Source organism: Pseudophryne corroboree, chromosome 2 (genome assembly GCF_028390025.1).
Source record: "Pseudophryne corroboree isolate aPseCor3 chromosome 2, aPseCor3.hap2, whole genome shotgun sequence".
Lineage (NCBI taxonomy): Eukaryota > Metazoa > Chordata > Amphibia > Anura > Myobatrachidae > Pseudophryne > Pseudophryne corroboree.
In genome coordinates, this window is record NC_086445.1 from 834,692,258 (window position 1) to 834,708,343 (window position 16,086).

The window sequence follows — 16,086 nt, forward strand, 5'->3', positions numbered from 1 at the left end:
CTGTTACATTCTTGGGGGGAACAATGAATCAGAGATACATACATTCAAATGGGATCATCAGTGCCATTTACCTGTATTGGTTATAAGTCACAATGATCCCTATGGCTACATACATTTTAAATACGTTTTTTCATGGCCACTTGCAGTATATGTGTATACTGTATACTAACTTTAGGGCTCATTTACAGTTGGATGTAAGCAATTTTCATGACACGCCTCTCAGATGTAGCAGTGTACGTCCACGCTAATAGGTGTTACTTTCACAATCTCCCAGAAATGTTTTTTTCAAAAGTAGGCAAGTATGCGCAAAGCAACTTCAACTATACAATATCCTTGTCACCTAGGCAAGGCCAGATTTAGACTTCATGGCTCTAAGCATGAACCCATTGTAGCCTATTGCCTTATTATCGCAAAAAGTATAGGGATCCGTAGGATTCCTGTCCAGCACTCTACACTTGTGCCTGCCTGGACACCAGGCCGTGCATGAGCAGTAGTGCTTATGTTGCCCAAAGTAGTAGAGAAGGTATCACTACTGCACTTACTACACATCGCAGGGACCGGCTCATGTGGGTGCCCCTGTCCCCTGTCACTGCTGTTATATTTCCGAACACTATTATAACCAGGGGTCACAGAAGGGAATTTAATTGCAGGCAAAGGGTGCAAATTGCTGTTGCCACGGTGTTTACATGCCGGCAATGGCACCACATCTGGCACCCTTCGCCCGCCAGAATTCCATTCGCTTGAAAGTTCTCACCACTGTACGCTATAGAGTAGCAAACAGTTTTGTGTGAGATCGGGATGCTGTAATGTGTGGCTGCTACTGTGCACTGATTTGGCCGGGTGAAATCAGTCACTCATAATTACTCCCTTAATACGTGAATACTTATTAATTATATGTCATATTTATTTATACTGTCCAGTTTCTATCCCCTTTCGGTTCAGTATGAAACCTAGCCTGTTTACCCACTCAAAGAACACCATAGTGCACATAAAACACACATCTCCTGATTTCCCATTATTTCACAGGTAACTTAAGTGCAGTAAAATAAAAATACAGGTGAAGGGGAAAAAAGACGTATTGCAGACACAAACAGGTATTTTAGTCAACAGCAGAGTCTTAAGCTGGGTACACATTAGGCAAGATGATATGCACAATAATGATATCGTAGTTTCATGCATATCATCTAGTGTGCTTAATTAACGCTCCTGCGTGTCATTACCGACCCCCTCTGTCATCTGTACATGCAGTAAATTTGGACTATATGGTCCAAAACTGCATATTCGGGCTGGCAGCGAGTGACGTCACTGAACGATATCGTTAGTGATATCGTTCAGTGTGTACACACTATATCTGCCACCCAGGAGTCAAGGGCAAACACTAGACATATGGCTAATTATTGTCTAATGTGCACAGCACAGTATATATTATGTTGTCAGTGCCGGTGATAACCTCACCAGTGTTAATTATCTCTGGTGAGGAATTCCCATGCAGACTTTTGAGCAACAATTTTAAAGATGAGTATTTGGCCTTTGCGACGCCTGATAACAAAATGAATTCATATTATTTTAAAATTTCAGTATGAGCTTCTTAGTGGTAGATATAGGGACATATTGACCACAAACTGCATTTAAAATACAGTTGTGGCATGAAAACATCTCCCCATACTTGCCTACCTGACCCTCTCCATGAGGGAGAAAATAAAATGCTCTGTTTCTGGACTTTCCTGGTAATGTATGATTGCCATCACCTGTGGTGAGCTAGTTAATTGATAAGAAAGGTGTTTCCCCACAGGTGATGGCAATCATACATTACCAGGAAAGTCCAGGAACAGAACATTTTCTCCCTCATGGAGAGGGTCAGGTAGGCAAGTATGCATCTCCCCAACTAGCAATTAGTAATGAAAATTCTGACATGCATTTAACAAAGTTGAGGCACCTGGAAGAGTTAAAAAAAAAGCCCAATTTCGGGGCGTGGCCTGACGAGTAATGGAGTAGGACGTGATATCCTAGCTCCCCAGCCGACAACATCCTGAAAACATCCTGGCACCCCCTGTAAGACTGCATAAACGGCCCTGTGCGGCTTTCTGAAACTCTGCTGCCCGATCTGAGCCCCTTTCCAAGTGGATTCTGTGATCACTGTACCTGCTGGGTACGAAAGAAGGGCTGAGCTGATCCTGTCCTGCACGAGGCCGGCGCCATCTTGGATCCTGCTGCAAGGGAGCTGTGATAGTCGCCTCCCGCCCGGCTCTCCTAGCGTGCCCTGCGGCCGGCGAGGGGATACCGCGGGGGCCCCGTCACCCGCACAACATACCGCTCTGCTCTGCTTCTCTGCCGGACGGCCGGGGCGCTTGTCGCGGCCCTGCAGAGCACGGGAGACCGCCGGGCGCCATCTTGCGGTTGGCGGGCCGCGCGCACGGGGCTCCGCCACCCGCCCCTGACAGCCCTGCACAAAAGAGGAAAAAAAGGAGCGGCCTATGAGCCGGACAGCGGATACCCCCTCTGCCTGCTACAAAAGCCCTAGTCCCCTGTGAGATATAACACAGGCTGGGCTGACTGTGGGCTTCTCCGGGCGCCATCTTGAGGTTGGCACTGGGCTCAGCTCTGCTCCAGTCCACACCTCTCCTGCCAGAAACTATTATATGCAGCCTGAGCAGCCAGACCTGACTAGTGGCTGGCAAAGGATACTAAAGCAGACCTGCATTGCTCTGCCTCGTTTATACAGGTGGGAAATCGCTTGATCCCCTGATCCTGACCATAACTTCCAAATCTATAGTGCCACACTGTCAGGAACACTGGTCCTTTTATATATATATATCCGTCCTGCGTCTATTGGCCCTCACATAGTGAGCCGCTGCCTGCGCCCCCTCTCTTGCCTGCACTGCTTTGATTATAATCGGTCATATACGGTGGCATCGTGTTATCCAAAATGGTGAAAGGCTGTCAACAAAACGCGGCGGCAGGCGCAATGGAAAAGTTTATCCGCAACCCCGGTCCCCAACAACAGCGGAGGGAAACTACACAAGCTGGGTCTTCGCCCCCTTCTCCTGCATACAGCTCTGCCTCATCAGAACCACCCGATGCTGCGTTACAAAGAGTGTTGGACGCCGTGACAGCAAGCGAGGCCCGCTTGGCTGACAAAATTGGGCAAGTGCAGTCTGATCTCTCCATTATACATCAAGACCTACAACGGGTGAGAGAGAGGGTGGGTGAGGCCGAAACCCGTATCTCCAATGTCGAGGATACTGTCACTCCGCTGGGGCGGCGTACTGACACTTTGGAGTCTCAAATGACTGATGTGCGCAAAAAACTAACGGATATGGAGGGACGCCTACGTCGCAACAATGTCCGTTTCATCGGTCTGCCCGAGAAGGAGGAGGGCTCATCTCCTGAGGAATTTCTAGAGGCGTGGCTTCGGAAGGCATTTGGACCCGATGAATTCTCGCCGCATTTCACCATAGAACGAGCTCATAGAGTTCCGATGCGCCCGTTGCCTCCGGGGGCCCCGCCTCGTACCTTCATCGCCAAGTTCCTTCACTTCCGCGACCGGGACACTGTTCTGAAACTTGCTCGCACGAAAGGCCCCCTAAAATGGAATGGGTCGCCAATATCGGTCTTCCCAGACTTTGCGGTGGAGGTGCAGAAAGATAGAGCTCAGTTTCTGCCTGTTAAGCGGAGACTCCGGGAACTTGAACTGCCATACGCCATGCTCTTTCCATCACGATTACGAGTGGTAGCTGATGGGGAGACCAAGTTTTTTGAGGCTCCTCGTGAGGCGATGATGTGGCTGGATAGACGCTTCCCGGCGAGACGGGCCCTTGCTGATGAGTGATTAACTCCTGTGACTGTGTGGCAAAAGATTTTATGTACAGGATAAGATTATATGCATATATACTGGAGTGATACAGGATGTGGGGGAAAATGTTTAACTATCTATGCTGTTCCCTGAGGATATGAGGGTGGTAGGGGGGTTAATTACTTACCTGATTTTCTGTCTTGTTATTCTTCTCATACAGGCAATTACTATATTAATAATGCTGGGATATGTCGGGTGGGGGACCGGGGGAGAGGAGGATATATCGGCGGTCCGAATATACCTGATTATATTTGATCTTAAGTCCCGGGGGGTGACTTTGTATATCTCGCCCCTTTTTCTATCCTATGGGGGCGAATCAGTCTACAGGCTGGGGAAGTTTTGTTTTGTTTGTGTGTTGTTTTCTCTTTCTTAGGGCTATTGTATTTCTGGCTCCACCCAGGGTATAACAAGGTGTGTGCTCTGGGCTTGAGCCGGTATTAGGTTCAGGGATCCAAGTATGCTGCAGGTTGGGAGTAGTATACAGGGTGGGGGGAGGGGGGAAGTTGTAGGCTATGGTTGTTTCTGGTATGGATGGTCGAAATTTGAGTGTGTGTGGCTTACGAATCTACTCACTGAGCGGTGGTGCCTTGTTCTTGTATACAGAGAAGATGGATCTGGCTGGCTGCTGGCTGTAGCCTCTCTTATTATCAAAACGACCCCTCATGGTTGGACTTAGGTTGGTGTCATGGAATGTAAGGGGACTCAATGACAAGATCAAGAGATCCCTTGTGCTTAGACAAATTAAGCAATATGCCGCTGATGTGATATGTCTTATGGAGACCCACCTGGTGGGCAGCAAGACCCTTGCCCTTAAAAGACCTTGGGTAGGGTGGGCATTCCATTCCACACACACTTCTGCCTCTCGGGGGGTCTCTATCCTTATAAAGAAGGCAGTTCCCTTTGTACTGGAGTCAGTACAAACGGACCCATGGGGAAGATATGTGTTTTTAAAGTGTAAAATCCACTGTACCCCTCTGCTTTTGCTGTCCGTATATGTGCCCCCCCCGTACTCCTCCGATGTCCTAAAAAGGGTTGCAGGATTTATGGCCTTGTCACCGGGTATACCCATGGTTTGTGTGGGGGATTTCAACAATGTTTTAGATAAAGCGATGGATAGATTCTCCACCAATCCCTCTGGTCCACACTCTGGTAGAAATGATTTTGCTGAGGTTGTGTCGGGACTGGGCCTGGTTGATCCCTGGAGACTGAGACATCCATCTGCTAAACAATATTCATGCTTCTCACATTCCCACTCCTCGTTCTCTAGGATTGACCTGGCCCTTCTCTCGAACGATCTGATTCCTAGGGTCCAGAATAGCAAATATGAGACCAGGGGTATATCGGACCACTCCCCTTTAACATTGACCCTGGACTTTGGCTGCTCTAGAGGCCAGGCAGTGTGGAAGTTTAACCCGTTTTGGCTAGTACATATGGGAGATGGCTCCGATTTGGTGACTGCGTGGCGGGAATTTTTTGAGATAAATAAGGCTGGGCAACCTATCTCTAATTTATGGGATGCGTTCAAGGCCTTTTTGCGGGGAACCCTAATTAAACGAGTGGCTAATTTAAAAACCTTTTTCAGGCACCGGGAGTCCGAGCTAGAGACCTTGAGTGTTGCTGCAGAGGTAAAATACTTACAGGATTGCTTGGATAGTTCCAAATCTGCATGGTTGACAGCGCAGGGGGAATGGAAGGAATGTCTAATGGAAAAGACTCAGCATAGACTCCTCTTCTCCTCTCACTCCTTCTACGCCTCCGGGGATAGGCCGGGATCATATTTAGCCTCTTTGGCACGAGGTGAGAGATCCGCTAATACCGTGGTTGAAATAGAGGCCTCAGACGGTACCACTGTAGTGCAGACCCCACAGATTGCGTCGGAATTCGTGTCGTACTATAGACGTTTATATAGCTCTAAACTGGACTGTACCCCGATGCAATTAGACGAATATTTACAGACTATACAGCTTCCCTTGCTGACTGGTGAGGCGCATGACTTCCTCGAGGCACCTATTTCGCCGGAGGAGATTGCGGATGCGATCAGTGCTGCCCCCAATGGGAAGGCTTCAGGGCCCGATGGCATACCGTCTGAGCTATATAGGCGCCATTTAGATTTTTTTGTCCCCCAATTGCTTGAGCTATATAGTCAAATATTCACACAGGAATCCCTCCCATTATCTATGGCGGAGGCATTGATTATTGTCCTTCCGAAGCCCGATAAGGACCATAGGAAGGTTGATTCTTATAGACCTATCTCCCTTCTACCGACCGATATCAAAATTCTGGCCAAAATCCTGGCATGTAGATTAAATAAGGTAATTACACAGATCATACACCCAGATCAGACGGGATTTATGCCCAATAAATCAACATCCATTAATCTCAGACGATTATTTACCCATCTACAGGTCCCCCAGGAGGCACCCTCATCCATAGTAGTATCACTAGACGCCGCTAAGGCCTTTGACTCCGTGGAGTGGGAGTACTTGTGGAGGGTCATGCGCAAGTTTGGTATAGGCCCTAACTTTATCAAATTTGTCCGCCTGATGTATTCCTCTCCCCTGGCTAGAGTGACGGTGAATGGCTTTGTGTCACATTCCTTTCCGTTGTCCAGAGGCACTCGTCAGGGATGCCCATTGTCCCCTACCCTGTTTGCTATAGCCATTGAACCCCTTGCATGTCTTCTGCGAGCGAACCCTGAGATTATTGGATACACCGTGGGCACCAGGGAGGAGAAAATAGCTCTTTATGCCGATGATATCCTGCTATTTGTGGATCGCTATGCTGAGTCTATGCCTAAGATTTTAGATATTATTAATAAGTTCGGATGTTACTCAGGGCTCCTGATCAATTGGGAGAAATCCTCCATTATTCCGCTTCAAGGTGAGGTCCCTGCCTCCCCATTGGTTGATCTCCCGCTAAGATGGGTGAATTCCTTTAAGTATCTGGGCATATGGGTATCCAATGACCCTCATAAATTTACTTCCCTTAATATTACACCGCAAATATCTTATCTTCGCAATAAGGTGAAGGTCTGGGGGAAATTGCCCCTGACGGCTACAGGGAGGGTTAATCTGGTAAAAATGGTTTTTCAACCCAAACTCCTATACATACTTCAACAATCCCCAATATACATCCCCCAGAAAACTTTCAAACAGATAGATGGCTTGATGTCCTCTCTGGTTTGGGCTAGTAAACGGGCACGGTTGAAACTTAATACTCTGACTAGGCCCAAAACCTCAGGGGGGCTGGCTCTTCCCAACTTTCGTCTTTATTATTTTGCAGCACAACTAGCACATCTATGGGAATGGGTTAATGAATCTGACACTTCAAGTTTGCACTCTCAGCTGGTATTGCAGGAATATCCAGGTGGTTCACCACTGAGACTGCTTCTCTGTGGAAGTGTCAAAGTGTCGGCACTACCACTCTTTAAACAATATATTACTGTTTGGAGACTGGCGCATCGGATATTGCAAGGACAGGGCATTGACCCTGACACTCCGCTGGACAATAAATATGGATTGCCAGAGTTGTGTCAGCTTCAAGTCAGGGAGGTGTGGGAACCATGGGGGGTGACTTCACTGGGACACTTGTATATTGATGGGTTTTTTAGATCTTTCCAGCAGATTCAACAGGAATTTAACGTCCCCTCAGCGTATTTTTATCGCTTCCTTCAATTGAGACATGCGGTGTCTGCCCAATTCCCCGATGGCCCGCCGGCGCTTACTGATTCTCCGGTCAAATTGCTATTGCAGACAGTGGGACCCGGTCACTTAGTATCCAAAATATATGGCCGGTTACTTCAAATGCATCATATAGACCCCCTTAGCTCCCTTAAGATCAAGTGGGAATCTGACCTAGGTCCAGTGTCGGATGAGATATGGGAGGGTGCCCTGGGATCGAGCCGGCTTTCAACATCATCTGTCCGATATCAACAAATTCAGTTGTTCGTGCTGCACAGGGTATATATGTCACCTCTGCGATTGTCACATATAGGGGGATCCCACAGCTCAAAATGTCCCAAATGCGGCACTATGGGAGCAGACTTTTGGCATATGATATGGATATGCCCTCTGGTGTCGAAGTTTTGGGAGGAGGTTATACGTGCCATAGTTGGTACGGGTATCCCCTCTACCGTACTTACACCTATCTCTTGCATATTGGCAACTATAGATGAGGAAACTCTAGACCCGCCCAGTCGACGATATGTTATAAACCTCAGTGCTCTGGCCAAGGTTTGCATAGCCAGATTATGGATGGCTAATGAAGCCCCGGCGCCACAATCCTGGATTGCTCTGGTTAATACTACTGTTGCACATGAAAAATTCGTATATCTGGCCAGGAATGCGGAAAAAAAGTTTATTGCTATATGGGGAAGGTGGATGAGCTCTCGCTATTTCGCTTCAAGGATGAATACTGCTGAACCCTAGATCTATTTAACTGCCCGATATGAGTGGTCTTTGTGTGAGTTCTCTGGGGTGAATGGCCCGTGGCCGGCCGGATCCAAAGGCACGATGATATCGTGATAAAAGATAATACAATGTGGGTCTAAAATATAGGAATTCTGGATCACCACTGCTCTATTGCTATTTATGATTCTGAATGAGATATTTAATACCACATCACACTATGCTCTCTCTGCAATACCGTAGCATGTTGTTGTTACTTGTTTAAGTGTTATAGTCTAGTTGTTGTAAGTATGTTATGCTTGCCCTAGGCAATGTTTAAATGTTAAAACATTGTAAAAACCAATAAAAAACTATTGAATTAAAAAAAAAAAAAAGCCCAATTTCAGCGAAGCGCTAGAAGCAATTGGGCACAGCTACAAATATCACTTTACTTCCGGATTTAGGGGGACATTTACTAAGCAGTGATAAGAGTGGAGAAGTGAGCCATTGGAGAAGTTGCCCCATCAACCAATCAGCAGCTCTGTATAATTTTATAGTATGCAAATTCTAGATGTTACTTCAGTGCTGACTGGTTGCCATGGGCACTTCTCCACTGGTTCACGTCTCCACTCTTATCACTGCTTAGTAAATGTCCCCCTTAGACTAGGAGCGTGTACTGAGTATGAGTCAGTGGAGCCCGATACCTAAAATTCCGGTAAAATACGAGATGCAATAATCCATTTGAAGATTTCTCTGGAATGGCTTGGTAAATCTGATACAGCTCCCATACATACCTATGGGAGCTGCTTTTGAGATGGACAGATATTGGAGATATCTGCTGCACTCTCTAATTGTAAAATCCTGGAGATATTTAACTTTTGTGGGGCTCCACCGACAATGCCTATTTTCAGGGGATTTCCGGGAAAATATGTTTGGTAACTAAATACAGTATGCCCCATAACATCAAACATATTCTAGCTACTGCTATTCTTACAGTATATACACTGCTCAAAAAAATAAAGGGAACACATCCTAGATCTGAATGAATGAAATATTCTTATTAAATACTTTGTTCTTTACATAGTTGAATGTGCTGACAACAAAATCACACTAAAATTATCAATGGAAATCAAATTTATTAACCCATGGAGGTCTGGATTTGGAGTCACACTCAAAATTAAAGTGGAAAAACACACTACAGGCTGATCCAACTTTGATGTAATGTCCTTAAAACAAGTCAAAATGAGGCTCAGTAGTGTGTGTGGCCTCCACGTGCCTGTATGACCTCCCTACAAAGCCTGGGCATGCTCCTGATGAGGTGGCAGATGGTCTCCTGAGGGATTTCCTCCCAGACCTGGACTAAAGCATCCGCCAACTCCTGGACAGTCTGTGGTGCAACGTGGCATGGTGGATGGAGCAAGACATGATGTCCCAGATGTGCTCATTTGGATTCAAGTCTGGGGAACGGGCGGGCCAGTCCATAGCATCAATGCCTTCGTCTTGCAGGAACTGCTGACACACTCCAGCCACATGAGGTCTAGCATTGTCTTGCATTAGGAGGAACCCAGGGCCAACCGCACCAGCATATGGTCTCACAAGGGGTCTGAGGATCTCATCTCGGTACCTAATGGCAGTCAGGCTACCTCTGGCGAGCACATGGAGGGCTGTGCGGCCCCCCAAAGAAATGCCACCCCACACCATTACTGACCCACTGCCAAACCGGTCATGCTGGAGGATGTTGCAGGCAGCAGAACGTTCTCCTTGGCGTCTCCAGACTTTGTCACGTCTCTCACATGTGCTCAGTGAGAACCTGCTTTCATCTGTGAAGAGCACAGGGCGCCAGTGGCGAATTTGACAATCTTGGTGTTCTCTGGCAAATGCCAAACGTCCTGCACGGTGTTGGGCTGTAAGCACAACCCCCACCTGTGGACGTCATACCACCCTCATGGAGTCTGTTTCTGATCGTTTGAGTAGACACATGCACATTTGTGGCTTGCTGGAGGTCATTTTGCAGGGCTCTGGCAGTGCTCCTCCTGTTCCTCCTTGCACAAAGGCGGAGGTAGCGGTCCTGCTGCTGGGTTGTTGCCCTCCTACGGCCTCCTCCTGATGTACTGGCCTGTCTCCTGGTAGCGCCTCCATGCTCTGGACACTACGCTGACAGACACAGCAAACCTTCTTGCCACAGCTCGCATTGATGTGCCATCCTGGATGAGCTGCACTACCTGAGCCACTTGTGTGGGTTGTAGACTCCGTCTCATGCTACCACTAGAGTGAAAGCACCGCCAGCTTTCAAAAGTGACCAAAACATCAGCCAGAAAGCATAGGAGCTGAGAAGTGGTCTGTGGTCACCACCTGCAGAACAACTCCTTTATTGGGGGTGTCTTGCTAATTGCCTATAATTTCCACCTGTTGTCTATTCCATTTGCACAACAGCATGTGAAATTGATTGTCAATCAGTGTTGCTTCCTAAGTGGACAGTTTGATTTCACAGAAGTGTGATTGACTTGGAGTTACATTGTGTTGTTTAAGTGTTCCCTTTATTTTTTTGAGCAGTGTATAAAAGGTGGTTTTATGCAGAGAAACTCAAACATAAAGCTAGACTTCTAGTTGCACACAAATGCTGATGCTTCCATCCTACATGCAGAATGGAGGCCTCCAGGCATGTAACACTTATAGGCCCTACACACTGGCCGATTTTTGGAAAGATATGAACGATCTCGTTCATAAATGAACGATCTCGTTCATAAATGAACGAGAACTCGTTCATATCTTTCAGTGTGGAGACTCCTGCGATGAACGATGCGCGGCCCCGCGCTCGTTCATCGCTGGTCTCCCGTCGGCTGTGCATGCAGGCCAATATGGACGATCTCGTCCATATTTGCCTGCACTTCAATGCAGCCGCGTGACGGGGGGAGTGAAGAAACTTCACTCCCCCCGTCACTGCCCCCCCGCCGCCGGGTCGCTCGTCGGCCGTATCCGCCGTCGGGCAGCTCGGCGGCGGGTCGGCCAGTGAGTAGGGCCCTTTATCGCTATGGATAAACTGTAGTCTGCAGGAATCTATGATCTGCAAACTTTCTTTGTTCTAAGACAGTGGTTCCCAAGGTCTATTTACTAAGGATAGAGATAAAGTGCACGGAGATAAAGTACCAGCCAATCATCTCCTAACTGTCATTTTTCAAACCCAGCCTGTGACAAGGTAGTTAGGAGCTGATTGGCTGGTACTTTATCTCCATCCAAGGCTTAGTAAATAGACCCCACAGTCTTCAAGGAGAACTAATAGTCCAGGTTTTCCAGGTCACCTGGCAGGTGCACTATGAGGTGGTTTTCATGTGACCGGCGGTCGGGAGACCGACAGTCACATGACTTCCACTAACATCCCGCCCCCTCACTATCCCGATGGTCGGCATGCCGACCAACAGGGACTATTTCCACTTGTGGGTGTCCACGACACCCATAGAGTGGGAATAGAACCCGTGGGGACCTCAGGTCGCCACCGAGCCCGCAGAGTGGCAAGCACAGCGAGACTCCAAGGGGCTTGCTGTACTCGCCCCTCCCCGTCCAAGATCTCGGTGTCGGTATGCTGCTGGGAACCCGGTGTCGGTATGCTGACCGGCGATCAGCCATACCACACCGCACTATGTATCACCAATTGTCACATTTTTTACAAACCACAGGTGACCTGGAAAACATGAACTGCTAGTGCTCCTTGAGGACCAAGGGCCTAATTCAAGGTTGATTGCAAAATAAAATTTTCCTCTAATGGGCAAAATCATGTGCAGTGCAGGTGAGGCAGATATAACATGTGCACAGAGAGTTAGATTTGGGTGTGGTGTGTTCAAACTGAAATCTAAATTGCAGTGTAAAAATAAAGCAGCCAGTATTTACCCTGCACAGAAACAATAAAACCCACCCAAATCCAACTCTCTCTGCACGTTATATCTGCCCCCCCCCCCTGCAGTGCACATGGGGGGTCATTCCGAGTTGTTCGCTCGCAAGCTGCTTTTAGCAGCTTTGCACACGCTAAGCCGCCGCCTACTGGGAGTGAATCTTAGCTTATCAAAATTGCGAACGAAAGATTCTCAAAATTGCGAATAGACACTTCTTAGCAGTTTCTGAGTAGCTCCAGACTTACTCTGCCACTGCGATCAGTTCAGTCAGTTTCGTTCCTGGTTTGACGTCACAAACACACCCAGCGTTCGCCCAGACACTCCTCCGTTTCTCCAGCCACTCCCGCGTTTTTCCCTGAAACGGTAGCGTTTTTTCCCACACACCCATAAAACGGCCTGTTTCCGCCCAGAAACACCCACTTCCTGTCAATCACATTACGATCACCAGAACAAAGAAAAAGCCTCGTAATGCCGTGAGTAAAATACCTAACTGCATAGCAAATTTACTTGGCGCAGTCGCACTGCGGACATTGCGCATGCGCATTAGCGACTAATCGCTCCGTTGCGAGAAAAAAATAACGAGCGAACAACCCGGAATGACCCCCATGGTTTTGCCCATTAGAGGAAATTTTTATTTTGCAATAAACCATGAATTAGGCTGCACGGCCCTTATTTAGCATCAGTTGCAGTTTTGCTAATATAGCAAAACTGCAACTTCTTGCGATTGCATGCTGGGTGCCGCCCAGCAAAGGGCAAGGCCACCCAGCATACTAATGGCGGCCAGCGATGCAATCGCAATTTATTGCGATCGCATAGATAAATAAAGGGAAGCACTCCAGCCTTCACAGCCAGTCGGGCCGCTGCCATATTATCGTTCGCAGCGGCTGTGTGTGCCTCCACAATGACTCGTCGCTGCCCCCGACCACCCCACGAATGCCTCTGCTTGTCAATCAGGCAGAGACGTTTGCATCACTGAGATGCGATCGCATCTCCCCGGCCTGCGCTGCGCAGCATGGCTCCTGTGCGTGTGCACTATGGCGGGACCGAGAGGAATGCAATCGCATTGCAGCAGCGTCTGCTGCTGAATAAGGTTCCAAGTTTGGGAACCACTGTTATAGGGAATAGGATTGCCACCTAGCAGCAGCTGGTGGGCTTGGACAAGCATACTGATTCTTTTGCTTGAAGGCAGGGGAGTGAAATTTTTCCATCACTAACCTGCTGACACTAAAGCCCAGTACCCACGGGCCGATTAAGGAGAGATGTGTGCTGAGCGAACTGCTCAGTACACATCTCTCCTGCCGCTCAGCACAGCGCGATCTGTGCTGAGCGTGCGGGGGGAGACGGGGGGGACGCTCACTTCACCCAGCGGGTGAAGTGAGCGACCCGCTAGATTGGCCTGCATGCAGGCCAATCTAGCAGCAGCGATAGCGATGTGCAGGGCCGCGCATCGCTATCGCTGAGGGGGCTACACACGGAGCGATCATGCTGATATTCTAAGCAATCTAGTCAGATTGCTTAGAATATCGCTCCGTGAGTACCCCCCTTTAGGGGTAAATTTACTAAGATAAGATTTCTATTTAAGATGGGATGTTGCCCATAGCAACCTATCAGATTCCAGGTATCATCTTCTAGAAGGTGCTAGATAAATGAGAAGTAGAATCTGATCGGTTGCTATGGGCAACATCCCATCTTAAATAGAACTCCCATCTTAGTAAGGTTACCCCTAACAGTGAAGCTGTACATAATATTGAAAAAGAAGAATGCACTAGTGATGAATAAATGGGTGGACCGCAACCATAAAAGATACTATTTAATTGTGCAGATACAAAAGGCAATCATGAACAATAATCCATACAAAAGAAAAGTAATGCCATACGGTATGCCCAGTGGCATGATCTCAATAGGATTACAAAATATGAATATATTGCAACAGTAGCAATGAAAATTCTAAGCTTGTAAAAATCACAGGGGGCGAATCAATTGTTTTTCTTCACCTTCCACTAGAGGGTGCAAAATTGAGCAATTCAATTGTTGCTCCATTTAGATACCTGTGAGCCGTGGGAGACATTTCTCTATCATGCATGCATTAGCAGTATTTACCATCTATCTATCTATCTATCTATCTATCTATCTATCTATCTATCTATATACAGGTTGAGTATCCCTTATCCAAAATGCTTGGGACCAGAAGTATTTTGGATATTGGATTATTCCGTATTTTGGAATAATTGCATACCATAATGAGATATCATGGCGATGGGACCTAAGTCTAAGCACAGAATGCATTTATGTTTCATATACACCTTATACACACAGCCTGAAGGTAATTGTAGGCAATATTTTTAATAACTTTGTGCATTAAACAAAGTGTGTGTACATACACACAATTCATTTATGTTTCATATACACCTTATACACACAGCCTGAAGGCCATTTAATACAATATTTTTTATAATTTTTTGTATTAAACAAAGTTTGTGTACATTGAGCCATCAGAAAACAAAGGTTTCACTATCTCAGTCTTACTCAGAAAATTCCGTATTTTGGAAAATTTGGATATGGGATACTCAACCTGTAATATAATTATATATATATATATATATATATATATATATATATAGCACAAACCATGCACTCAATAATGGTTAGCCAAAGCTCTAAGCATGGGCCCCTACCACTGCACTGCCCTGGTGGGCACTTCATGCCCAAGTCCGACACTGCTAATAGCTACCCAAACGGAGAAACAACTGAATTGCTCCATCAGCTCCTACTGGTATAGACGCCCAGTTTAGGGCAGGTGTGGAAAAAATGCTGCAAATTAATGCTATTTACACATTATGCAATCCCATGCGATACTCAGATCAGAATGTGTGCACACACTACAAACAATGTTAAATGATGTCTAGAAACAAAGTCATCACTGGAGTTTAAAACCACACAATATCGCCTCATCAAGACTGCATGCAGTCCAATGTACGACGTCGCATGATACCCGCGGGAGCGCGCATCGTAAGTCAGATCATGCATACACATTATGCATTATCATTTAGGACTGAACAATATCGTTCAGATTGTGAACGATATTGCATAGTGTGTATGGGTCATAAGAATGTTTTCAAAAATGTGTTAATAGTTTATTTCTATCAATTGACAAAATACAAAGTAAATTAACAGAATTCTAAATCAAATCAATATTTCAATATCTAAATCAAATCACTCTTTGCCTTCAAAACAACACTAACCACAGATCTTCTGTGGCTGTAGGCATGCTCAAATCCTTCTGTCTCTTCATGTAATCCCAGACAGACTCTATGGGGTCGATTCTATTCGGCAACTAATGAATAGCGCCGGGAATTAGCTCCCGACGCTATTCAATTCAGCAACTAATTACCTGCAATTGTCGGGAATTCTTCTCTCATCCCTGGGGGATGAGAAGAGAAACCCGACAAAAGTGCTGCCTCGCGGCCGGCGCGAGGCTGATTCTGTCGGGAATCAGCCTCGCGCCGGGGAGTTAAGTCGGAGAATGCCCGTTCTCCCGACAATTCAACCTGTTTTGTCGGCGAGAACGGGCCATCGCCGACGTAACTAGTTGCTGAATTGAATAGCGTCGGGAGCTAATTCCCGGCGCTATTCATTAGTTGCCGAATAGAATCGACCCCAATAATGTTAAGATCAAGGCTATGTGGGGTCCATATCATCACTCCCAGGACTCCTTGTTTTTCTTTATGCTGAAGATAGTTCTTAATGACAATGGCTGTATGTTTGGAGTCGTTGTCCTGTTCCAATAATGTTATGCATATGACAGCATAGATGACAAATGAGCTTTCTTCATAAATGTTTGTAAGGGAAGACCTTCTGAGGTGCCTTCATTTTGGTACCTCCTCTCAAAGCCTGCAGTATGCATGATAGTTTGAAGAGGCAAGACATTGAGGCAGCTTTAGATGCAGTGTCACCCAGTAAA

General features: G+C 46.8%; 1 protein-coding gene across 2 annotated transcripts in view; it reads right to left on the reverse strand.

The window, feature by feature from the left end:
- Nucleotides 1-16,086, reverse strand: part of SH3KBP1 (SH3 domain containing kinase binding protein 1) — a 677,269-nt gene that overhangs the window by 395,955 nt on the left and 265,228 nt on the right. The gene's annotated exons all lie outside the window — the stretch shown is intronic.